Below are 25663 nucleotides of genomic sequence, written 5' to 3' on the forward strand. Positions count from 1 at the left end.
GTGAGGCAAGTGGATTCTGCCAGCCAACATCCTTTCACAGTGGAAGATAGGTTTTTAGCTTCACCCAGAACACAGGTGCAGCCCCTGGAGACGGTGTGGTAGCAGCTATTCTGCCACTATAATTAGAGGCAGGGATTGTGGGCAGGCAGAAGATAGCTTAGCCTTCCTTTATCACTTGCTTTCTACCAGGGTGATTTTAGGCAAGGTCTTCAGCTTCTTGGAACCTGGCCTTCCCCACTCTGTACAATAACTCACATCATTGTTTTCAACTGATTGGTAACTGGACTGCTGTGGTTACAGGACCTTGTGCGTCCTGTGGCGTGTAAGGGAAGTTCAGTCAATGTGGCTGAATGATTAGTGCCTATCTGATGGGACGCCATGGTTGGAACTCATGGGTAGAACTTGTACCAGGAAGCACTGGGAAATCAAGATGTTTTCTTGATAGGTATTAAGTGCCTGGCTTTTGTCACAGTGGGTTTACTATAACTGTATAGATGGAAGCATTCTGGGGTTTCTAGAAACTGTCCTGCATGCCCTGTGTGCACAGTCACTACAGTCAACATTGTCTTGTGAACGGCTTTCACTGGAGGTCAGTTTCACTCTATCTCTGATTGTTCTTCATAGTCAAATTTCACCACTAATGGAGGAGGATGGTTCTCAGCTCAGGCTGTCGTGGGGCGGTGGCTGAGGTAGTAATAAGGTATGTGTATCCAGGGACCTACACTGAACCCTTGGTAGTGTCCTTGGTAAATCCCAAATCAAGGGACACCTAGAGATGTAAGCAACTAAGAGGGCTGGGAGCATCTCTCTATGTTGTGGGACTCTATATGTGTCTCTTAATGACAGTTTGCCCATGAAGCAATGTCTTGTTTGAGTATCTCTTTCTAATACAGGTACTTTGTAGTTCATATCTGGCCATAATCAATTGCCTTGGCTTTTGACTCTAACTTTCCCTTTTGTATCAAATTGCAATAAATTAGCACATGTGTTTTCATGTAATATAAATATATGCTTTAAAACAATTTAAAAACAAAACCTAACTTATGCATCTGGGAGGAGTTATCCTACAGGAAGATGATGATCTCCTGTCTCCATGTCTTCAATAGCTTCCTTTTTTTTTTTTTTTTTTTTTAGGAGTCGTTTTCTGTGTGGTGGTTCCTTGTTTCAACCCATTAACTGTGTCTTTCCTATTTCCACTCTTGGCTACAATGCTTGAGGCTACAGCTCATTCTCTCGTGTAGTGCATGCCTCAGTGGGGCCCAGCCTCTTCGTACTTTACTGTTGGCATCCATCAGAGCCATAGCTGCCTCCTCATTGTACAGTTGATGCATAGGTGAAACTTGAGGCTAACTGTTTTCAGCAGTATGAATTTGAAGGTTGCCATCTCTTAACAAATCTTACTGTATTTCCTTCTTAGGCTCAAATTAGAATAGATTGTGAGTGTTTCTCAAAATGTTCCTTTCCTTTATAAGGCTTTCCAAATGTCACTGGCAAAGTAAAATATTTCTTGGACAATAGATTGAGAAAATGCCACAGCAACAAATTGATTTCTTCTTTATGGGACTTTTCAGGACCTTTAATATGAAAATATTCATGAGGTAAACAGTATTTAAAGTATTTCTTTTTCTTTACTCTCCCATGTTACTCACCTTCTCCTTCTTGTGAACAAAACTAATACCCTGGTTTCTGAAGACCACATTTTGGGAAAATATCTTGGAAAATAAAGTTCTATTTTTCTTAAATGAAAAATATAAACCAAGTAAAAAGAAGATTGATATCTGAAAACAAAATTTAGTAGTCATTAACACATTTAATAGTATTATAATTTAAATAATTATGGACTTTTGATTGATATGGACCTTAGGCCAAGAGGGTAATGGGAGGTGGCTAATCCCTGCTCCACCTTGCCAGACAGCCATCTGAAAACAAGCATCTTTGTCCTACAGTTGGTCTCAGCAGTTACTAGTATCATGAAAAAGTAGGTTATACCATACTGAGAATATGGTGATACAGAGCAATCCTACAATTAGGGAGTTAAGAGATTCAGGGAAAACACAAGCTACAAGCCTTCTTCAAAATCTGCAGAGCTCACTGGGCAGGATGCAAAGCTTAGGCAGCTGCTGAGGCTGGCATCACTCAGCACCCAGACAGAAAACTGGGCCCTCTTCTCAGGTCCAGTGTAGCCAGCCTCAGGAAAGAGTTGTATTTGTGCTGAATCTGTTCAAAGCATGTCTTGACTAGGTAGCTGCAAAATGGGAGACACTGCTCTGGTCCACTTGAGCTATTGAAATGATAAAAGAGTTTTAAGCTTTCTGGCCTAATACTTCTATTCACCTGTTGAATCTGCAATATTTAATAGGTGAGAAAAGGATGATAATAAGAGACTAAGAGTGTTTCAGAGGTATGGCGGGTTCCCTTCCTGTTCCTTCTCTTCCAGTGCTTCCTGTGCCTATTCTACTTGCCCTTCTCAATAAGAATTAAGCATTCTTCGCAGGGTCCTCCTTGTTATTTAGCTTCTTTAGGTGTGGTTGTCCTGTATTATGTGATTAATATCCACTTCTTAGTGAGTATATACCATGCATGTCTTTCTGGGTCTGGGCTACCTTACTGAGGATGATCTTTTCCAGTTCCATCCATTTGCCTGCAAATTTCAAGATTTCTTTGTTTTTAATAGTTGAGTAGACTCCACCCAGTAGAGGATCAAAGCAGATGCTGAGACTCACAGCCAAACTCTGGGGTGGAGTGCAGGAAGTCTCATGGAAGAGTTGGGGAATAGGAGAACTTGTAGGGGATAGGATCCACAAGGAGACCAATGGAGCCAACAAATCTGGGCAAGCAGGGTGGGAAGCAGCAGGTGCTACAAAGACTGATGCACCAACCAAGGACCATGCATGATGACGACCCAGACCCCCCGGTCAAATGCAGTTGATAGGCAGCACAGTCTTTTTGTGGGTCCCATGTGGCTACCTCTGACATGGACTCTGGTGCCCACTCATTGATCACTTCCTCCTGGCAGGATAGCCTTGCCAGGCCACAGAGGAAGAGGATGCAGGCAGTCCAGATGTGACTTGATAGACTGGGATCAGAAGTCAGAGGAGGTGGGGAGGGGTGATGAGGGAAGAGGGGTGGGACCAGGAGGAGACGAGGGGGAGGGCTACAATTGGAATGTAAATGAACAAATATATAAATGTATATATATGTATACACATACACATATATATACATATATATGACATTTTCACCTTTAAGAGAGAGAGACAGAGACAGAGAGACACAGAGAGAGAGACAGAGACAGAGAGAGAGAGACAGATACAGAGAGACAAAGAGAGAGACAGAGACAGAGAGACAGACACAGAGAGAGAGACAGAGGCAGAGAGCCAGAGACAGAGAGAGAGACAGATACAGAGAGAGATAGAGACAGAGACAGAGACAAAGAGTCAGAGAGAGAGAGACAAAGACAGAGACAGAGAGACTAAGAGTACAGATTTTCAGCTCTGGAAGTTGCCTTAGAAAATATCATTTTTCAAAGTCTTCATTTCTACTGATGAACAAATAAATTGAAATAGCCTGAAAGTAACACTCCTAGGAGAAAAAGCCAGGTCTCCTACCTTCCAGCTTGGACTTCCCTCTGTCAGCATTTATTGCTTGGAAAACTGGTCTGGAGGTGGACAAGATATGCAATCAACAGAAGTGTGATTTGCAGAGGGTGGTCTCAGGCTGCCCACCACAGCTGAGGCTGCAAACCAGAAGTCCCAAAGAAACAGTTGCTTGGGGACTATGTCAAAGGGTAGATTAGCAGGGTGAAGGGATAAGGGACCTCTGTTGACTGAGAATGGTGAGCTAACTGGTGCCAGAATTTGTGTTTACACGCGGCTGGATGGCGAAAGCATGGTGTGTCCAGACGCTGGGAGATTATGTTTCATGACATGATACATGTGCAGTTGTGTTAGTTCTTCATGAGAAAATGGGGTTCTCACATGTCTTAAGACCTATATTTCTGTTGTAAACACTCTATGAATGCAGAATTTTAATTTTCCTTGGTTGCAATAGTAAATGTAGGAAGGTCAGGGTGTGTGTGTGTGTGTGTGTGTGTGTGTGTGTGTGTGTGTGTGTAAAACAAACAAACAAGCAAGTAAGCTTCACTTTTAAAACTTTTGGTTTTAAAATCCCCTACAACTTTTTAAAAAAAATTTATTAATTTATTCATATTACATCTCGATTGTTAGCCCTTCCCCTGTTTCCTCCCATTCTTCCCTCCCTCCCACTTCCCCCCTTCTCCCTTCCCCTATGTCTGTGATTGAGGGAGACCTCCTCCCCCTATATATGCTCTTAGAATATCGAGTCTCTTCTTGGTAACTTGCTATCCTTCCTCTGAGTGCCGCCAGGCCTCCCCATCCAGGGGACGTGGTCAGAAAAGGGGCACCAGAGTTCGTGTGAGAGTCAAATCTCACTCTCCACTCAACGGTGGAGAATATCATGTTCGTCGGCTAGGTCTTGGTAGGGGTTCGAAGCTTACTGTCTATATTCTCCTTGGCTGGTGCCTTAGTTTGAGGAGGACCCCAGGACCCAGATCTGCCTGTCATAAAGTTCTTCTTGTAGGTATTTCCCCATTCTTCCATGCTACTCTAGCCTAAAGTCTCAATTGGATGTCCTCTCCTCTAACCCACTTTCTTGGTAAGTAAAGATTTTCATGGTACGTATCCCTTGGACTAGTGTTTTGATATAAGTGAGTGTATACCGTTTGTCTCTTTTTGCTTCTGGGTGAACTCACTCATTATGATAATTTCTAGATCAATCCATTTGTCCACAAATTTCGGGAATTCCTTCTTTTTAATAGCTGAGTAGTATTCCATAGTGTAAATGTACCACAGTTTCTTAGTCCATTCTTCTACTGAGGGACACTTAGGCTGTTTCCATGTTCTGGTTATTATGTATAAAGCATCTATGAACATGGTTGAGTATATGTCCCTGTTGTGTGGTAGGGCATAAAATCCCCTACAACTTTAATTGGTAAAAATGCATTCAAGAAAACATACGAAACAAATGGTACAAGTTATGTATATTTTGCTTTTAAAATATTAAATGATTGGAATAAATTGGTTGATGGGTGAATATGATTTTCTGATGAGCAATCTACAGATACACCAAGCTTCAACACTATCGGAAGCACCTTGCATTGCAAGGACTGCAGATATGAGCATGCCCCTGCTACAAAGCACATATCCATGAGCTATGCAAAATGCTATGATGCAAGGCTAGATTTTCTTCTTAAAGGAACATGGGCATGTTTGGAAAACCAAAATTGTTTCTCACAATAAAAACATGATTTAAAAAAAAAGAGAGAGAGAGACACCATGCCCAGCATTTGTCTATTTGAATGTTATATCTTAATGAAACACTGGGAACTATGTGGTTTACCTTTTGGAAACAATGTGGTATGGATGGCATGATTCAAAATACTGCTTGCCACATCATCTATAATAATAGCTGTTATTTTTTGAGATGATGTTATATTGGCCCAGATCCTTCTAAAGTCAGTTCTGACATTTATAAGAGAGCAGTTAGCTCCTTGCAGACAGCAAGCTCACCATCCTTGCATACTTGTATCTAAAATAGTCCTAAAATTCTCTTTATTGCCTCTGTACTGTTTCCCAAAATGAAGCATGAGATCATGGTAGTATTTAGTGATCGGTTCAGCTTCCTGTCTTCCTACATCTTTTTAGAGCATAGCTGTCCTAACAAAATGACCTTCTAGCCTAATGCCTGCTCATGTGACCAGCTATTTACAATGTGTCCTGTTCTAAGCTGATTCTCTCTCATAACATATGAGGACATTTGGTCATATGGTCTGTGGTAAGTATAATTTTTCCCTAGCCTGAAAGTCTTCGGAAATTGTGCAATACCATAGAGTATTCCAAGTGAATCGTAACATTTGATAGGAATTAAGTCAGCCCTCTGTAAAGCAGTTTCTTCCAGCTCTCTTCAGTTGTTGATTATAACATTTCTAAAGGAAAGATATGGAAAAAAAAAACCTTCAGTCAGTGAATATGCCAAGCTGTACTTTGATTATCAACCTGATTATGAAAATATATTAAATGTCTATGGATTACATGCCTCAGATTTTATCTGCAAAGAAATGCATGTATTTGAAAACAAAAGTCTGATGTGTACTTATATTTGCAGTATTGGTTATTTAAATTATCTTAGAAATCGTGCCTTCAGGTTCCTTCAAAACACACTTGTTCAGCATTGGTCGGTCCTCAGCTTCATTGCAAATCTATTATGCATACATAATGCATTCCACACTGATGTAGGATAAAAGTCGCTGCTCCCACTGGCATTCTCACATCGAACAGTATTTTTTTTTTTCCTTGCAGGAATGCAATATCCTTTTTAGGTTACTTAATCTTGCTTTTTTAGACAGTGTTGTTGAATTTAACCTTTGACATCAGAGAACTGGTTCTGATTTTATAGAAAAACGTAGCATATCTTATGCAAGCTTTCGTGAGCAGCTATTTTTGTTTGTAGTTCTCAACAGGAACAAGCAAATACTGCAGTTAAGTTATTTTTAAATGTTTTAAAATAGTGTTTGTTATTTCAAGGCGGCGAGGAATAAAGCATCTTAGCGAATACTGGTCAGTTGTGTTTATTGCTTGATGTCAACACATTTGCCAGTTTGAGAAAGTGTCACAATCCTAGAAGAAAGTGGCTTGCACTCCTTGAGTCATATGCTAATCTGAGAAGTGCACTGCGTGCTGCAGATGCTCTGTGCTGCCCAGCATGAGCATCTCCCTTCCCACAGGAGAGTCTGAGGGAGGCTGGGATGCTTTTCCTCAACAGCACAGTTGCCACCTGGATCACTCTTGCGAGAGAATGGGACGAGTTTATCTCCTGTAGCTTTGTTTTCTTCCCCATCATTCTTACATTGTTGATATACTTAGAGGAAGCCAGTGACTGACAGACTTGAGCAGAGCATAAGGTTAGTGTCATGGGACCTACATTTGCCCAGACATAGCTATTTGACTTTGACTGTCAATATTTTGTACATCTGTGCCTTCATTTGGTAAAGTGTAAAGGATTTAGACCCGTGATTAGATTGGATGTGCACAGTTGTTTAGAGCATTACAGGTTGCTAGCTTCCCTAGGGCTGGGACATCATGATGGGACACTTGGAAAAAGTGCAAGGCTTTGGGTTCGAAGCCCAGCAAGGGGGAGATAGGAGTGGAAGTGCATTCCCCACACCTCTTAACAGATTAGAAGACCTGACAAAGGGGGCTTTGCTTTCTGAGACAGTAGAGATTTCCTTCACTTGCCTGCTCGTTTGAAGGCATTTCGTTGCCTTGATCTTCTAAAATGGTGTGACTTTTTGGGATTCGTTTCAAGGAACATTGTGGGAAAAGTTGAGTTACTCTGAAATTCATCAAATTCATTAGACATGCTACTTTTCTTTTCTGCCTCACAGGAGTTTACTTTGCTGTGGTTCCTTGCTGCCCTTTGTGTTCACAAGGTTACACGCTGCCTGCACAGGGCCGCTCCTCTCTGCCCTCGGTCTAAGAGCAACTGCAGAGACACAATTTTGGCTTTGATTTTTCACACACTTATTTAATCTTTTTCCTCCCATTATTTCATTTCTACTTAGATAATGTAAAATAATTTGCTTCTACAACAATTAGAGAAATGGTGGCTTTCTTGTGACAAAGGGAAACGCATACAGAACTAGGAGGAGGACAGTAGAGCCTACTTTCTAAAGTTGTACTGGGCTCATTTCATGTTTTTGGTTACTGTGCTGTATCTAATCAGATTCCTGCAAAGCAATGCCATGCGTGCAACGATTCCTCTATAAGTCTCTTTGGAGACAGAGCCCAGCTGCTGTGCTGAGGGCTAGCTGCTGCTTATGGCTAGGGATCATCTTTCACTAAGTATCCCAGATGGTAGCCTATCCTTCTCACCATGGTACTGATGATACAAGCTTTGGCCAGGCAAATGGGAAGTGTGTGACTATGGAATGTGTCTTCTTCATGTACAACACCCCTGAATCATCGTCAATTGTCAGGTATCTTCAGTGATCCCCAACTCCTCAGTCAGGGAAAGAATCAACTTAGTTAAGAGAAACCTACGGTAGTAAATTAACCTTGGATTTTACAAGGGAAAGAACAGCCACTGAAAAGAATTCCTTTCTCACTATTTATTCAGATTTTAATTTATGTAGAAAACTAGTAATGTCATTAGGGAGAAAGAGCTGAAGAACGTGACGCCTACTTGCTGAACGAAAGCCTTCATTTCTTATGAAGTTGCTGTAAGATGGCTGCACTAAGGAACTATAATGAGAAACAAATAGCAAACATGGCTTGCTGTCAAATGTGACCTGTGATGATCCTGGCCATGAACAGTTAAGGATCATCTTAAGACAATGCATATTTTCAAGATTTTCTGTCACCTGGGATTAAATCGGGAGAAATCAGTGATGATCCCAAATGCAAACAACTTTGTTCCCCTTTTACTGGATTCATTCCCAGTACTAGACCAGAGGAAATGCAAATTAGAGCATTCACTAATTGATCAGAAAAACAGCTAGCTTGCAGCATAAACCTCCTGCTCCTGCTCTCAGTGAGGTCTTGCTCCTGATCACAAAAATGGAAACTTGAGTCAGGAAGCAGAGGAGGCAACAGGCCTCCTCATGGAAGGATTCTCACTCAGTATTGGGGGCCCCCTTAGCATGCTCTCAATCGGTGAATTTGTCCACCCTGCCCACCCACAACTCTTGTCTGGCCTCTGCAGTTCAACAGTGTCGAACAATAGTTCACCATTGATTATCTGAAGGAGAAAACGGAACAGCCAAGAGCTGGTCATCTAACTCTGGGTTTGTGCAAGATTTACTTCCTTAAGTCATACACTGGGGTAGGAAAACCCCTTCCAATACAGTGCAGAGAGCATAAGGGATGCATTTTTGGGGCACACAGGCAGAGATAACCAGAGCACAAATGGCTGGAGGATCTCTCCTGCTTTGTAGCTAACTAGATTTAAGCTAAACCTTTTAGTAGTTCCATGGGAAGTAGGTGGAATATTTTGAATATCTTGTAATGAATTTAAGACATGAAATAAGGCAATTTTGTGAATATTAATCTTAGATTTGTTCCTCTCTGGTCTGGATTTGGTTGTGGAAGCTCCTTAGATATAAATAATTTGGTAAAATTCGATAACAAGTTGTTCTCTGGTATCTTTAGAGCCCTCGTGCTCTGATGCAGGAGAATCATCTGCCAGATTGTTCGATGAGGGTAACAACAAGTCCCAGGCAAAACAGCCAAAAATATATTTATGAATTAGCAATTGACAAAATTAAGTTGAGATTGGTAACTCTTTTATAAGCTTCTTTTCTTCTTAAGTGTTTTCAGATACTAGGGGTCAAATGGACCAGTGTCTTCCTTCCTTTTGCAGAGAAGAAACTGAGACCCAACAAATGTAAATGCCACATTTTAATTACATTCCATCTCAGTCGTAGAATGAGAAGAAATTCTTGATTCGTTGCCCAAGGCTTTGCTATGAAGACCTGCTGCCTTCGATTCTCCCACAGATCAAGCTGCTGGCTTGGGTAGAGTTCTAATAATTGATATTTCATTTCTGATAAAAGTTCACTTAGTGAAGCCTGCCTCACATTATGTCCTTTCAGCACTGTAAAAAAAAAAAAAAAAAAAAAAAAAAAAAAGGAGTTTAATTTGAATGTCCTTGTAGCATACTGCACCAACAAGTGTACCAGCTTAGCCAGTACAGTATCGGCACCAGGCTCCAAGAACACTGTGTAACTTTCCCACCTGATGCTAGCCCCTATCTGTCACATGCGGCTTTAATCTGAAAGGCTTTCCAATTTCGACTGTATCTGACTAGTCTTACAAAAAGGTGCATAGGGATTTTAAAGAACTCCTCCCCGGCCCCCACCCCAAGCCCATTTCAAATCAGGACACAGAAATGAAAGAAATGTTTTCCTGCAGATATTATTGGCATAGGCAACAAGAGCTTTCTGTAAATAAAATGACCACTGTGCTGAGGCATCTTGGTGTGCATAGAAACTGTAACTCTGGGGCAGGAGCTGGATGTAAACATGATGCCTCTTCTTTAGGCCTCTTAAGCTACTGGTCTAGGAACGCAAGACACCTGGAAACTATAGTTTTACGCATCTAAGTTGCCTTATTTTTTCCTTCCCCATAAAGATTTCCAAAGTTAGATTGCTTGCTAGAAATAGAGATAGTTCCCTAAAGAAAGAAAAGGGAAAGATCTGAATGGAGAGAAGCCTGTTCCAGCACATCTGTAACCCAAATGCAGGGTTCAGGGCTTCCCTGGGTTGGAGAAGTCTTTCTGGAATTGGCAAGCTACATTACCTGTATAACAGCTGTCACACAAGCCGTGGCCCGGAAGGAGGGTAAGATGCTGGTGGAGGACCCAGAGAAGGGTAAGGAAATGACAAAGGTGGATGTGAAATGGCCACAAAAATTAGCTGCTGAGAGTGGATGATAGATTTTAGAAGTTCGAGTCTGTCCTTCCTGTTGTTTCTGGTGAGAAATTACATTGCTGCCACCTGCATAGGATGAGTCTTTCCTCTTGATAATCTCAAGGTCTGTTTCTTGGTGTATCTGTTTGTCATCAAAGAGTTTGACCGTGGCATCTATGGGTGTAGATTAATTTTTCCTAGTTGGGGTTCATTGAACTACCTGATCTTCAGGTAAATGCTTTTATAAAAAAATTAAATTTGGAAATTTTGGCGCTGTTATTTCTCTAGCTTTTATCTCTTCCCCTGTCTCCTCTGAAGCATCTGTACATGTGTGTTGTATGCTTGATAGCTCCCATGGTTCTCTGGGACCAAGTTCATTTTCCATCATTCTGTGTATTAGGGCGGTCAACATCCCTCAATGTATCTTCAAGTTCCCACATATTATTTTTTATTTTTGCCATGTCATTTATTTTGGTAAGAGCAGCTATTGATCTTTTTTTGGTTTTGTTTTTTAATTTCAGTTACCGCACTTTTCAACTACATGTTTCTCTTTGGTCCTTTGAATTTTTGTGTTTCCTAGATTCTCTGTTTCTTGATGTGCTATTGTATTTTTCCTTTAACTCTTAAAATAAGGTTTTCTTTAGTTATTTAAAAATATTGGTGAAGCTGTGGTCAGGCCTTTGTCTGCTAAACCCAACATCTCTTACTTCTAAGACAACATCCAGAAACTGCTTTTCTCTCCCTGCCTCCTGAGCTTGCTTCTTTCCACCTCTTAGTGGAGTCAATTTGCAAAATATTAGACTGTTCAGACCAGCAACTCCAGGTTCTGACTCTTTCCTCTCATGAATTTGTGTTTGTTTGCTTTTTGTTTGATAACTTTCCTGGACTAAGTCTAGAAAGCTCATCATCCTTGCTGTATAGCCCCAGAGACCTTACTTACTTTGTTTTTCTTAGTTTTAGTTTTGAGCCTAATTGTATTTCAATGGCCTTGTTTCAGTCGCTTATTGATTAGAGACTGTGCCCATATTCCTTGCTCCACAGTGTGGCTTTCATTCTCTATTGAGAGAGCGGGGGCAAGTGGCATATTCAAATTTCTGATCACCTTCAAGTCGCATCAGCTCTGACTTTCGGCTAGAATCTCCTTACTAAGGCTCCCCATCATGTGCTCAAATTCAGCTCTTGTAAGCCAGGAGTGAGGAGGTAGCCCTGAATGTGCCTGGCCTCTTGTGAATGTTTCTCACATCCTCTGTGGAGGCTGATTTTCCCACTGTGGCAACTCTGGCTCCTCTGTCAGAACAGTGCTGGCCCCTAGGAAGCCAGCAACCTAAGTCTAATGGAACTTGGCCTTCCCTTGACTGCAAGTTGTTTAAAAAAAAACAACAACAACTAACAATGCTAAGTCGTGTAGTAGAAACAGCAAAGTTTATTTCGTTCTTAGCTGGCCCTGTCAGACTACTGGCTGAGAGCTAAACAAGTAATGGTAGCAGCCCTGGGCAAAGAGCTAGGCTTGTACTTGGTTCTTACCAAGTGCAGTGGTTTTCAGGAATAAATGTTTCTCTGTTCTTTTGTACAATTTTGGTGAATTCCAGAATACTGAGATGATGGCTTTGAATGTTTCGTTCAACTTCATGGATGCTGTTGGGAGAGAGGATTTTCTTATATTTCTGTTCTGTTATAGTGGAAGCTACAAATCTCCTAGCCTCATTTTGAATGACAAGTTCTTCACTGAAGATGAGCTTTCCACTCCCCTTGCATGTCAGTTTGAGAGTACAGACCATGTTCCGAGTCATGCATTACATATGACAGTGTAGGCAGAAGCAGAAACTATCTATCACTCATGCTAGACTCCAGTGGAATCGAGACTCCCCCGTAATTCCTCTTCTGGTTCCCTGTCCTGTGAATTCCAGCCTTTCTATTTTTGAGCACTGAAAATCAAAATACAGAGGATTACTTTCCTCTTGGTAACAGAAGCAGCCACTTAGTTTTCAGGCTGGGAGATTAACAATTTCTTTCTTTCTTAGGAGTAAACATTTATTTTATTTTATTTTTTATTTTTTTATTGAAAAATGAAATAATTCATATTATATCTCATTTGCTCTCCCATCCCATCCCATGCATCCTCCCATTCCTCCCTCCCTCCTGCTTTCCCTTTCCCTATGACTGTGACTGAGGGGGGCCTCCTTCCACTGAATATGATGCTAGGGTATCAAGTCTCTAGAAATGATCATAATGAGTGAGCTAACCCAAGAGCAGAGAGACTCAAATGGTATAGAGTCACTTATAACTGGACACTAGTCCAAGGGGCATGTCTCATGAAAGTCTTCACTTACCAAGAAAATGAGATAGTGGTGAGGACATCCTAAGGTGAGAGAAATATAGGAGATAGGGAAATAGATGGATCCAGAGGGTCCTAGAAACCTATAAGAAGAACAGTATGATGGGCAGATCTGGGCCCAGGGGTTCTGCTCGATCTAAGGCACCAACCAAGGACAATACCCAGATCTAGCCAAGGGACAGAACATTCTCCACAGTTAAGTGGAGATTGGGGACTGACTTTCAGATGAACTCTGGTGCTCCATATTTGGCCATGTCCCTTGATGGGGAGCCCCGATGGCACTTGGAGGAAGGATAGCAGACTACCAGGAATAAACATTTTTCAAAATGACCAAAGTATCTCTACCATCTAGTGAGTTCCTACTATATGTTTTAGGTATTTTGTCAAGCATTATAAAATGGGCAACAAAATGAATAGTTGTGTGCAGTTATCTTCATTATTGGAGCTTGGGGAAATCAAAGAACGTAGCCAAGGCTGCTTGGCCGGCAAGTTGTTGTGCAGAAAGGATTCTAGCCCGGATCTGTTGACTTTCTAATTCCATGTTGTTGATGACCATGTATGCTCCTTTGTGGCACCACTGCTCTTAGACATCAGGTAAATTCAGTCCACACCTGCTTGCAAGGCTGGCTCCCACGACGTGGCACTGATGGTCCTCTGCCCACTGGGAGTCTTCTCTGCCTCAGTGGAAGTCTCCCTTCTCCAGCGGCTCTTCACCAGCTCACTGAACTCAATATTTTGGTTCCCTGATTTTGTCAGCTCTAGGATACATCTGGTCACAGGTAGGATTCCCTTGGGAAATACCCGTCCCCTCTGGGGACTAACAAATTGGGGAGTGGTCTCGTGACTGATCATTTGTAGAGGAAGAACTCTTTTCCTGCTCAAGAGGGAAGAGCTGGTCTATGAAACGATTCCAGCTGTGTCCTCCAACAGCCACTCGAGGAGTCTGGAAACAGGAGGATCCTTTTCAGACTTGGTTGCCCTTTGCGTCCACATGGATCTATCTCTTCTGGATGTGGTCACCCTGGGCAATGAGTCAAAACTGAGGAGGGCCTATAGCTGGTGCCTCCCAGGAGCAAGTACCCAAGAAGTAGCCAGCACTCCTGCCTCCCTCCCTCCCACCTCACTGGGGAGAAGTCTTGTCCTGTTCCTTAGGTGAGATTCATTAGTTTTGTAAATAAAAATACAAGTTCTAAGTGAGAACCTTTTGTTAGGCACTGTGGTAGAATCTGGGGACGTGACAATGAGGAATGGGTACAGAGTTCCTGTCCCTATGACATTGCTATCTGGGAGAGACTGTTCACGATGAACTCCCCTCAACGTCTCTTGTTTAATCAGACGTTGGTTCTAGGCCAATGACTCTGTGCAGCCTAATTTAAACCAATTTTAATCTCTTATTAAGCTTTAAACATCTGGTTGTACTATTAAAATGCTTTAAAATTAGTGGCTATCTTTCTTAGATGGAATTATACTGGACCATGCTTAGAAGTTTTTATCATTGGCAAAGGCACAATTACAAGTGGAATGGACTGTGAGCACAGGGACCTCTGATTAAAAAAAAAAAAAAAACATTAATAAGGGGATACAGTTTGACAGAAAGGAAGACTGAAGTCACATTTGTTACTGAGGATTATCCTAGCTTCTGAGTAGCCCTATACTTAAGAAGAAAAAAAAAAAAAGAGAGAGAGAGAGATAGTATGTTTTAATTGTAATTACTTTTGATGATTATTTTATCCTAGAAGGTAAATTATTAATTAGGGTGTGCATTATAAATTACTTTTTTATTAGGTGATTTCTGTCTGACAATAGTTTTTCTAGGCTTTTTTAATTAAACCATGTCTCTCAGATTTAATATTAATAGCTTTGGGCTCTGTTGAGGAGGAAGGCTAACTCAAGCCCTGCCTCATGACTTGAAACACAACTGGATACAATGTGTCTGCCCAGCTGAGATAATGGCTGAATCATCTAGACTGATACGTATAGTTCTGGCTGAGGAGCCATTTTGGAGCATGAATTTCACTTTCATGATTTTTTTTTTATCATGATATTTCCCCTGTAGATTTAAAGCAATTTCCATGACTATTGCACATGTGGCAGAGGGGGGAAAATACACCCCAGCCAAGGTGGGCCGGAGACAGTAATCAAAGGCAGTGTTTGCCTAGTATGTCTTCAACTTTGGGTTTGATCTAGCACCATGTGCGTACACATACAGGACAACAAAATAAAACTGTTAGCTTAAGAATAAAAGAACTTAGAAGAAGAAAAGAAGACTCATTTCCGAGTGATAACAATAAATTTGAATCATTAATTTTTTTCTGCTTGTGTATAAAATAGGGTAACGTGGTTAAAATTTATTACTGATTTCTTTAAACTTTATAAATATAAGGTGAAACAAAAAGGAATTCTCAGCCAGCAATAAATTATTAAAACACAACTGTGTAAAAAAAAAAAAGTGGGAATCAATTTAATTCCCAGTTTGTCTTCCAAATGATTGTTCTTTGTTTGGGAAAGCCCTTTGGATACAATGTCTCTGGGAAGAGGATGGAGTCTCTAAATGCACAGCTCACCCAAACTCTTCCCCTTTGTCCACAGGGAAATCCATGGCTCCTGCCCAAAGTAGACATGGCAAGGCCTCATGTCCATGCTGTATTCTAGACTATTTACATTGAGCTGAAAACAAACAAACAAACAGTAGCTGCAGACAGTTCAGCTTAGGTTTGTGACCCAGAATCCCTGGCATAAACTTTTGGAAAAAAAAAAAAAAAAACCTTGGCTTTTTAAGGGATCGTAGGCTTTCAGAAATGAAACTATGCATCTGCACTAGTGATGCCTGCCTTTCCTCTCAATTTAATATGCACGCTAAAGTGTCATGTATACCTAGAAAGTTATTCTGAGACTTCAGGTCTCCAATAATTGAGCGAGTCTTAGGGAGAGAGTCTTGGTTTGGGTGCTGAGAAACCCTTTTCTGTTTAGGGAGTAGGTGGGATATTCTGCCTGCAAGTTGGCTTCTGGCTGTCCATTCAGAAAGCGAGGCTGCTAGTCTTTGCTTCGCACACAGTCCTGTCACATGAGAGCTCCTTCAGCAAGCAGGTGGCCTTTACTAGTGCCAAGGAACCCTTTTTCCTAAATGTTACAGCACAGTGAAGAAAAAGGAAGAAACTAACACTGTCAAAGAGATAAGCAAAATAGAAAACAAACAAACAAATCTAAACCCAAAGCAAAGATCATTTAATAAACAGAATAAAACAAAACAAAACCCTCAGAGAACATCAAGAAACTATTACATAAAATTGAGCAACTAAGAAGTAACCACTCTCGAGAAATAAGTAAACAATCCCAAAAACAAAGATAATTTTAAAACAGGTCACTACAAAATATTATGGCATATAAGATATGTTAATAAAAAAAGATATGTTAGTGCTATAGCAGGGAAATCAAATAGAGTAACTCTAAGAGTGTAAGAGGAAATAGAAATATATGAAAATACAGGAGACAAGAGAACCAAGATGAGAGATCCTTATTAAATAATTTTATATTAATGTTATACTTAACATAATAAAGCTGTATTTATCTGGGGGCTCTGAACGTGTAATGACGTACTCCTGGCAGAAGCAGACCCTGTGCACCTAGGACATTAACTTGTGCAGGTCGGAGAAACTGCAGCAGATGAATACCCCAGAGCAGTGAGAAAGGCCTGTCGGGCAAAAATGGAAAATCCTAAAGACAGATCAGAAGAGAAACTCTGAGTGCTTTGTGATCACTCACCACCAGTATGTACAAATTTCCTGAGATCAGGTCTATCCATACATGGACAGCAGACATAGAATCAGAATCTGCAAAGACTCTCGAGCCTGCTCAGAAGTGAGAGAAGGAGCTCAAGGGGGGGGGGGGGGAGGAAACTGGGTCATGGCCACCCAATACACATCATCAGGTACCTCTAAGTACTGAAGATTTTACTATCTTCTCGGCATCCTTGAAGAAGGATCCAGCAGCTTCTGTTCTCACAGTTGTTGTGAAGACACACTTATCTGAGTCGCTCTGTGTAGATGGCGATCTTAAGCACTTTCAAGAAGCAGTTAAATAAAGTGGAATTGGTCCCATATCCCCCTAGAGCACGCAGATTATCAAAGACGACAATTTGAACACTGACTTTATTTAAGCAGAAGCCATAAAATCTAGCTTTTTGTAATGAAACCTGACTGGTCATGGGATGGTTCAACTAGTTAAAAAACATTCTTAGTGGAGTTCGCTGGCCTTGATCTAGGAAAAGAATAATCTTCATCTTCACAATAGTACAACACTTAAGTGTATCCAGTATCATATGTGTCCCTGTTAATTAGTTAAGGCCTCCAGTAGCAGCAATGGAGAATTAGAGAATTACCCACCCATGGTAAACTCTTTTCCTTACAAAAAAGACATTTTGTTTGTAAGATTAAAAATAAATAATTCACACTCTGAAAGTTACTTTTCCCTACAAAAAAAAAATGCTATTGTGAATTTTTTTTCTTTATTTGAAGGCAGAGTGTAACAAAAGCAGGGAGAAGGTAGGACAGGCGGAGAAGCTGATTTAATAGATAATGTATTGCATTTAAAGAGCTTGAATGCTGTTACTTTTCATCACTTAACTTTTCAAAGAACACTTTCAGCTTCCTTATTTGCATGTTTCATTGTTTTCAAGCCTTTACACTGTATGCTTAAAATGCAAATGGAATAATATAAGAATAATGAGAAGTAATACTTGGAAATGTTCTGAAAAAAAATTGTCGCAAAAAAAAAAAGAAAAAAAAAAAAAAAAAAAAGAAAAAAGAACAAGAAAAAAAAAAGCCTGGTTTCCATCTGATTGAAAAGAGGTGAGACTTGGGAAAGTCAGACTGGTGCAATTTTATCTTAAGCTCTGACTAGAAGCCTCATTACCATTTTTCTTTCTCCTTTGTAGTGGTGAAAACTATTGAAGACTTCTCTTCCATGACTTGTTATCTTGGTTGGGTCATGTCTACTTGACACAAGCTAGAGTTATCTGGGAAGGGAAATCTCAATTGAAAGAGTACCTCATCAGACTGTGGAGGCAAGTTCATGATTGGTGACTGATGTTGAAATGCCTAGCTCACTCTCACCGTGGGTGGCGCTGTCCCTAGGAAGGGTGTCCTGAGCTATTCCTTCATGGCCTCTGCTTCACAGTTCCTGCCCCAAGGTTCCTGCCTTCGCTTCCTGCCCTGACTTCTCTCATGATGAACTACAACTCCAAGTGGAAACAAACCCTTTCTTGCCTGAGTTGGTTTTGGTCATGCTATTTACCACTCTAACAGAAGTAAAAGTTAGACACTAAATTGTGCATACTCTCTGCACCTCAACATTAGATGTCTTTCAATCGATTAACTCAGTTCCACAGTTTCTAAGCATATCGAGAATGTAGAATAAACAACTCGTTGTTAGGAAAAGTAGGGGTTGGCTTTAGGGCAGCTGTGTAGAAATGCCAGCCAATCTTTGGCTTCTGTTCTCAGATGCCTCAGCTCTCCAGTAGACCAACTAAGAAATCCGAACCCCGGGAGCCAATTCCAGCCCCGCTGCTTCTTAAACATGCTACTCAATGTCCCTGGGCCTTAGTTTCCTCATCTATAAAATGTATAATAGTAACATCTTTTTAGCCAGGTGGCTATGATGATTAAAAACATATAAATAAAGTTGTGTAAAGAGATCTGACTTAGGAATAGTGTGAGCACAGGGCTTCCTGTTGACAGGACACTATGGTCAACAGCTATGGGTTCAGAAAAGTTAGGAAGTTTTCTGCCGATGGTTGTGACACAATGAGGAGGTGGTCAGCCGTCCAGTTTACCTGGATCTGATCTGTTTTGGGGGGACATGGTTCTTTTAGTATTGAATAGGGGGTGACGGTGCCTGTTAAATTTGGATGAGCTGGTCACTGCTGAGGTAGAGGGACATGAATCTCGAGAGTCCTAATCTCAAACCAAGTAAGTCAAACAGTCTCCTAGAGGCCCAGGGTTATATAGTGGGGCACTGAGGCAGGTCTGGGTGAGAAGCTTGAAGGTATCTGAGAGGGTATAGGGAATTCTAGGTTCAAATCTGTGGCCTTAGACATACTAACAAAGGTCTTAAGGGCCACACGCCATCCTGCATTTGCACAGAGGTTATGGGGAGGTCATCTTGGAGGGGTGGGGCTGGAAGACATAGTACAACATGCTCCTCAAACCTTACATTCTGCTCTTTCTCCTAAGAAATCATGTGGTCTCCTCAAATAGATTCAAATGAACAATTTGTCATTGAGCCCCATTTTAGTAATAAGTCATTCTATAAGTCCCCTATGTCAAAGTTTTAAGATAGCCTTCCTTATGGGCCAGGAGCACAAAGCAGTTTTTGTTCTCTTCCAGTTTTAAATGTGGGGGACGTTCCTGACTCTCCTTTCTCTTATCTCCCTTATCTCATCAGGAGTACGATGTGCTAATCTTTACCTTCACAGCCAATTTTTCTACCTCCCCATTCTTTAACCCTACTCAAGACATAATTACATGAGGCATGAGGTCCCTGCACCCAGCTTTTTTTTTTTTTAAACTCTAAACCATCTTAGGTATGGTGTCCAATTAATCCTGCTAAACAGCATTTTTTTTTTTTTTTTTTTTTTTTTTTTGTCGTGTCACCTTCCTGTTCAGCAGCCTGCTGTGGCTTCCTATTAGCACCTGGATCTAGGGCACACTTGTCAGCTGCCTTCACCATTTCTCCATCAGAGAGCTCCTCCCCCACCAGTACTCTCTCTTCTCCCACACTGTTCCTCAGAAACCATTCATGACTCTCAGACCCGCCTTCTTTTGTCTCTAGCTTTTTAATAGATCCTGTCCCTGCCTTTGTTTCAAGGTGCCCCACACTCGGGTTGAAGATTATCTTCCTCTGTAAATCCACAACTGTTCTCTGAGAAGAACCCACTGTAAAATATGGATTATTATCAAAAACAAAAGTAACTGCGCAACGAACGGTTCAGTATAATGGGGTTCTGTTTTGTACTGATCTCCAGTTGCATATCAGCATGCAGAACACTTTGTCAATCACAAAGTCCAGGCTGACCCTCACCAGCACTTTGCAAGGCAGGAAAAATACATTCCTTTATATTTGGCTTTCACACACGGAGCCTAAGGCACTTTCCATGTTGAATGACAGAACTGGTACTAGAATGTGAGAATGTTGGCCCCGAATTTTCTCAAAATATAATCAATGTTTTTCATATTTCCACCATTTTAAGTATTCTTCCTGACACAAACACGTGGAAGAGAATTTTAGTTCTCAGTTATTCCGGGTGCTTGTGAACCGCACCTTTTTCTGGTGACCCTCACAATTTGGGGACTTTACATGGCAAGTCTTGGCCAAGGTGGTGAATGGTAGGGCTGGCATCTCTAGGTACTTTTCTCCTATGACACCTCAAGTCATAGAAGAGTGGTGCTGAGACCTTGGTTCCAGGACCTGAATGGCAAGTACTGCCCCCTTGAGGCTTGGAGACCAGCTACCCTGGATAGTTGACTCACATACCTGTGAAAGATTTTGTGTGAGGTAATTAGCCTGTGCCACACTAACTCCTATGACTCTTGGTTTATTTGGTTGGTCACTTAGTTTTGTGACAGTGTTTCATGGAGCCTAAGCTGCCCTTGAACTTAGCATATAGCTGAAGAAGACCAAGAATTCTTGATCCTCCTTCCTCCTAAGCCCTGATGGTTTTGTTTAATCTCAGCATAATATGGTTTACCCTGAGAATACCAAATTGAAATGTTCAGTGGCCAGAACATAAACGTCTCAACTCTTCAGAATAGCCTTAGACAAATACGGAATTGCTTTTCTTAACTTCTGGTTGGAGCAAACAAGGACTAATACTAACTCAGCCAGTCTCTCAAACTGCATGCTGTCTCCCAAAGATTTGTGAATAAGAAAAGGAACCTGGTGTGGAGCATTGGGACCAACAGCTAACAACTTTGTTTTTACAGTTACATCCTCTACCATCACCCCTCACCAGCCATCTTCGCCCTCTTTTGTGCCTACCTTCTCCTCCTAAAGTGTCAGCTGAAGAACTGGAAAAGGAATTATTTATCACTGTGTTACCAGAGTGACACCAACCTGCATAACGATACAGTGGAAAAACTGGAATGGATGCAAAACTCTGCTGGCTTCATGCTCTCTTCTCAGTCACCATGTCCTGTCCCTGCCCTTTACAAGGAAGAGACTGGACCAGTGTTACAGTCATGGGGAGGAAGAGGAAGAGGAGGAGGAAGAGAAGGAGGAGAGAAGTAGAAGGAGGAAGAGACATAAGTATCCACTTCTAATAGCATAGATGTTGCTGTCATGGAAGGAGGAGGAGGAGGACATCAGGGCTTTTGAATAATCCAGGTTGTTATTTTTCATTGTAAGAAGCCCCAAAAGACTTCTTTCCACCCTCTCATTCTTGACACAACTTCAGGTATTAGTGCTTTATTTCCATAAGGTTCTGCATCTACAGTATATTTATATACTTATACATGTCTATAGATCTCTCTTTATCAGTCTTTAGCTCTAGCCATATATAAAGCTGATTTAATGTATGACTATAAATGTACACATACAATGCATGTTACTTTGCTTCTGTTTGCTCATTTGTTGCGATTTTTTTGAAGGAAGCATGAGGGAAGGGTGGATATTGAGCTAAAGACTATGGTTCTAGGCTAATTAGTGTGTGATAATTAGCATGGCCTATCAAGAAGATAATGATGGTTCTTTGAAGCATTATAGAGCTGAGTAGATTATCCAATTTATATTGTAACCTCACAATGTCAACTATTAGGAAGAAACTGTGGGGGAGGCTGAAAAAAATGTTTCTTGGGAGAATTTTTGTTGCTGAAATAAATGGTCCCAATGGGCTCACACAAAGTTCCCTAAAACAAGTGGAAAAAAATGTTACAGTGAAGATACAGATAATTCGGGAAGCTGCAGCCATCTGGCTGTGGTCAAAATAGCTGCTTCTGATGCCCTTAGATGGTACAAATTATTGGCAGACCTCAAAATCCAGAACAGGGATCCATTTTGAGATCAGATTTCTTTTGCTTTCAAGACATGTTTACAAAGAAATCAAGCCTCGTGGCAACAGAGGGAGAAGTGAAGTGTGGAGACATCCTAGCATCAGAGAATTATCGATTTGGGCCACTGCCTAACGTGAGCAGGGTTTGAATGAGAGGACAGCTGGTTGGCTGGAGCCAGCTCATGCGTCTGGCCTTTTCATTTTACTGTAACCTACAGTGTCCCAGTGTCTGACCTGTGGGCCTCTTAGTGACATAAATCGTAAGGGTGTGCTCTAACAATGACAAGTGACAGACCGTTTCCCATGAGACTGGTTCTCAGAAGAAAAGAGAAAAAAGAAAAAAAAAAAAAGCATGTGGGAGATTGAGTGTGGAAGGTGGTAGATCTGTAGAGGACGCCATTGTGAGTTGAGCATGAGAATTAAAGCTACTCTGTACTCTTAATTTATTGGCCAATGAGATGTTCCATGCCTGCTGGAATAGGGGCTGTACATCACCTCACCCAGCTCTCTAGCTACTGTACAGACAGAGACTCCATACCTCAGCTCTACTCTTAACCCCATGTTCTCTGTGAATGGAGCCTCCTGACACACCTGTAACTCAGCTCTACTGTCTTTCCTGGATTGCCTCATACCTTCTGTTTAGCTTTTCTAATCTTTTCCTTTCCCATTTCCTAGACATGGTCCCTATTCTGATTTTCTGTTCTAACTATGCGCAGGATCAGAGAGGAAGGATCATAAAGCTTCCTCAACATGTTGGATCTTCCAATAGGGTGGTGGTGGCAACAGTGTCAGCGCACACCTTTAATCCCATCACTCAGGAGGCAGAGGCAGGTGGATCTCTGTGAGTTTGAGGCCAGCCTGGTCTACAGAATGAGTCCAGGACAGCCAAGGCTACACAAAGAAACTCTGTCTCAAAAAGAAATTTTGCATCTTCAGAAATGAGGGGGGAAAGAAGTAGTTGGTGTTCTTGTATATGAAAAATAACTTGTATACTTTAATATACACTGTAGATAGTCTATAATTAGCAAAATCATTACAAAATGAATAATTATGTAGAATATCAAAGAATAAAATGGCATTTACCTCATATGGACTTTGTGCACATTGCTTTCAGCTTGTTCTCACTTTGCCAAAACACTGAAATTTTTTCTTTTATGCCCACTGCTGAGACAGAGATTTTCTTCAGAGGTTCCCGAGAACCACTTCAAAGTGACTGGGGATCATTGTCCCAAGAGGCTAAAGTGGAAAGATGCTTTGCATGTGTGCAGACTTCATAGACAGGGGACCCAGGGGTTGTCCCAAAAGAATCTTGAGTGAATGGCCTTAGGATCGGATGTTACTCTTAGAGATGTTGATTTGTAACCAACCTGCTTCTCACAAGGACAACTCTCTGTGACTTCATTTCAATGTAAATAACGATAGGAGTCTGTTTACAGACAGCTAGCACTTCTCGTGAGTCACACCAGGGTGTCCACAAAATGAAATGGTTGTGGTGATTGTCCAGGTAGTTTTTGCCTGAGAATTTTGTCTGTGCTAGTTATGGTAGGCTAACTCCCATGACAGTGGACCCTAGATATGTTATGGCCAATACATGGCAGATGTTTCTTAGTTTCTCTGATGATAGACGATAAGGCAAGCTGGCAGATTAACATGGCCCTCTCCCAGGAAGTCACCTAGGGAATGGGGTTGATGTTTGCCCAATAGAGGAAGGGTAGAGAAGGCTTGTATAAGAAGGTCTTATGACACATACATGGAATTGACACTTCCTATTGACCACATGGTCACATGTACCCACAGAGGAAGATGGCAAATATAGCCTACCTGCATGAAGCAGTAGAAAATATGAGGTTTAGCCAATAGTGTCTGGCAGTGTCCATTTAACCAATCAATGTCTGTTCCTTCAGGAAAAGACAGACTTCCTTCATGGGATAAATTATGTCAAAGAGATTTACATGGCAGATCCTTTGGCCGAGGCATTAAGAGAACTGTGACCTCATCCAAGGAAAGATATTTATTTACTGTACATGGTTGACAGCTCTAGCACTGTTCTATCTGCTTTGTCCCAAATCAAGTGGGGACAACACTGCCTTCATTCACCTTCTTCCCATCCCAAGGGCTTAACAACATGTTTAACAGAGATGCACCTAGTTAAACATATCACTGAAGAAGTATGCTGGAGTGTGGTTGTATACATTTTCCAACTGCGAAGCTAGACCCACCGCTCAAGAATTGAGTACTATGGATCTGAACAGCTCACGGACTAAACCCTTACAGATCCACCACTCAGGCAAGCATGGAGATCTTCTGTGGACTTTTCTGTCAGTTGAAAACCAGTCAGCGTGGCTTGGTTTTAGTCAGCAGGGCTTGCTTTAGTCGTCAGTAGAGTTGAGCCCTTCCAATGACTCAAGGATCCTGCTCCCTACAGGCCTTAAACCTTAAATTGCATCTAATCTGAGGGCGAGGCCTTGCTGCTAGGTTACTTGTGGAACCAGTTATTCATCCTACTGAGGGACTGCCATCTCAAATCTGCAGTCATGTCTTTGTTTAGGCTAATTAGGTGGGTAAAAGAGCAAAGCAAACAAAAGTGCTTTGGAGCCAACTGGATTCTGCAGGCCTGTGAGGCTCAGGGAATAGTGAATACTCTTCCAGTCTTACTGTCCCCTGATTTTAGTGACTCCCTCCTTGGTCTATTACCTCTGTGAAGAGCAGGGACTATTTTGGAATTATCCTTCAATCTTTCTGATTGCTGGAGTTAATGATTCCCCTCCTGGGGCTTGGTACCAGTGTGCGTCAAATCAGTGCCATGTGTTCCAATCCTTTCCCAAACCTTTGGCTTGTTTTTCTGAAGGAGGTTGAGAGCAAGGCGGTGCTGGCAAAAGGCAGTGAGAGGTTGGCTGGTCCATGAACTGTGTTAAGGGTCCTGGCACCCAAAGGTCCCATGAATGAAGTTATTTCTTGTCTCAGGGCTTAGGCAGGGTAGAAAAATGGGACACAGGTTCTGAAGTCAGGCTCACTTGGCTCAACTCTCACCTCTACCTGCTAGCTGTGGTTATTTCAACTCTCTGATCCCTTGCTTTCTGAACCACGAGAGAGCTCGAAACTGGCTCCTCTTCATTGAGTTGTTGGGAGGACTGAGATCACGTGGGCCGTGCTCTTAGCTGGCTGCCTGGCGTGGAGTAAGTACTCAGTAAGTATTAGCTACGATTTGGACAATATGGGTAATTTGGACAGCTTTCCCTCTTTCATGTTTCACACTCCTCTTTATTCCTGATGAGAATGAAAGGGTCTCCCATATTACTGAGGTCCTTCCATTGAGTACTGTTTCAGCCCCTGCTGCCCTCCATGACCTTTGAGATGAAACAGCTTGGTAGCTCAGAGCAGCTCTTTCTTCTCAGCTCTATTTTGTTCTTGATATAGCTGTTCTATTCACACACCTTGCAATCTGTGAAGTTAAAATTAACCTATTTGCCAACCTGCGTCTCAGTGAGAAACTGAAAAATTACACCTTCTCTACGCACTAGACAGTGTTTCTAGTGTATCTTTGATGAAGAATATGTTAAAGCAAGAGATGGCTTGAAGGGAAAAGCCTGAGTTCTATCGTGCCTTAAAAAAATTTTTTTTTTCTCTTTGGAAGAGTCCTCTGCAAATGTCAGAGCTGGGTTGAGAGAACAGGATGTGACATGGAAGTCGCTTAGTTGCGTTTCCACACAGTTTAGAAATGGGGAATCATGGTGTGCCAGTGTAGCTGTCAGCTTTGGGCATATGGAACAATCTAAGGAATCAGACTCTTTCCAGTAACAAG

Source organism: Acomys russatus, chromosome 24 (assembly GCF_903995435.1).
Source record: "Acomys russatus chromosome 24, mAcoRus1.1, whole genome shotgun sequence".
Taxonomy (NCBI): domain Eukaryota; kingdom Metazoa; phylum Chordata; class Mammalia; order Rodentia; family Muridae; genus Acomys; species Acomys russatus.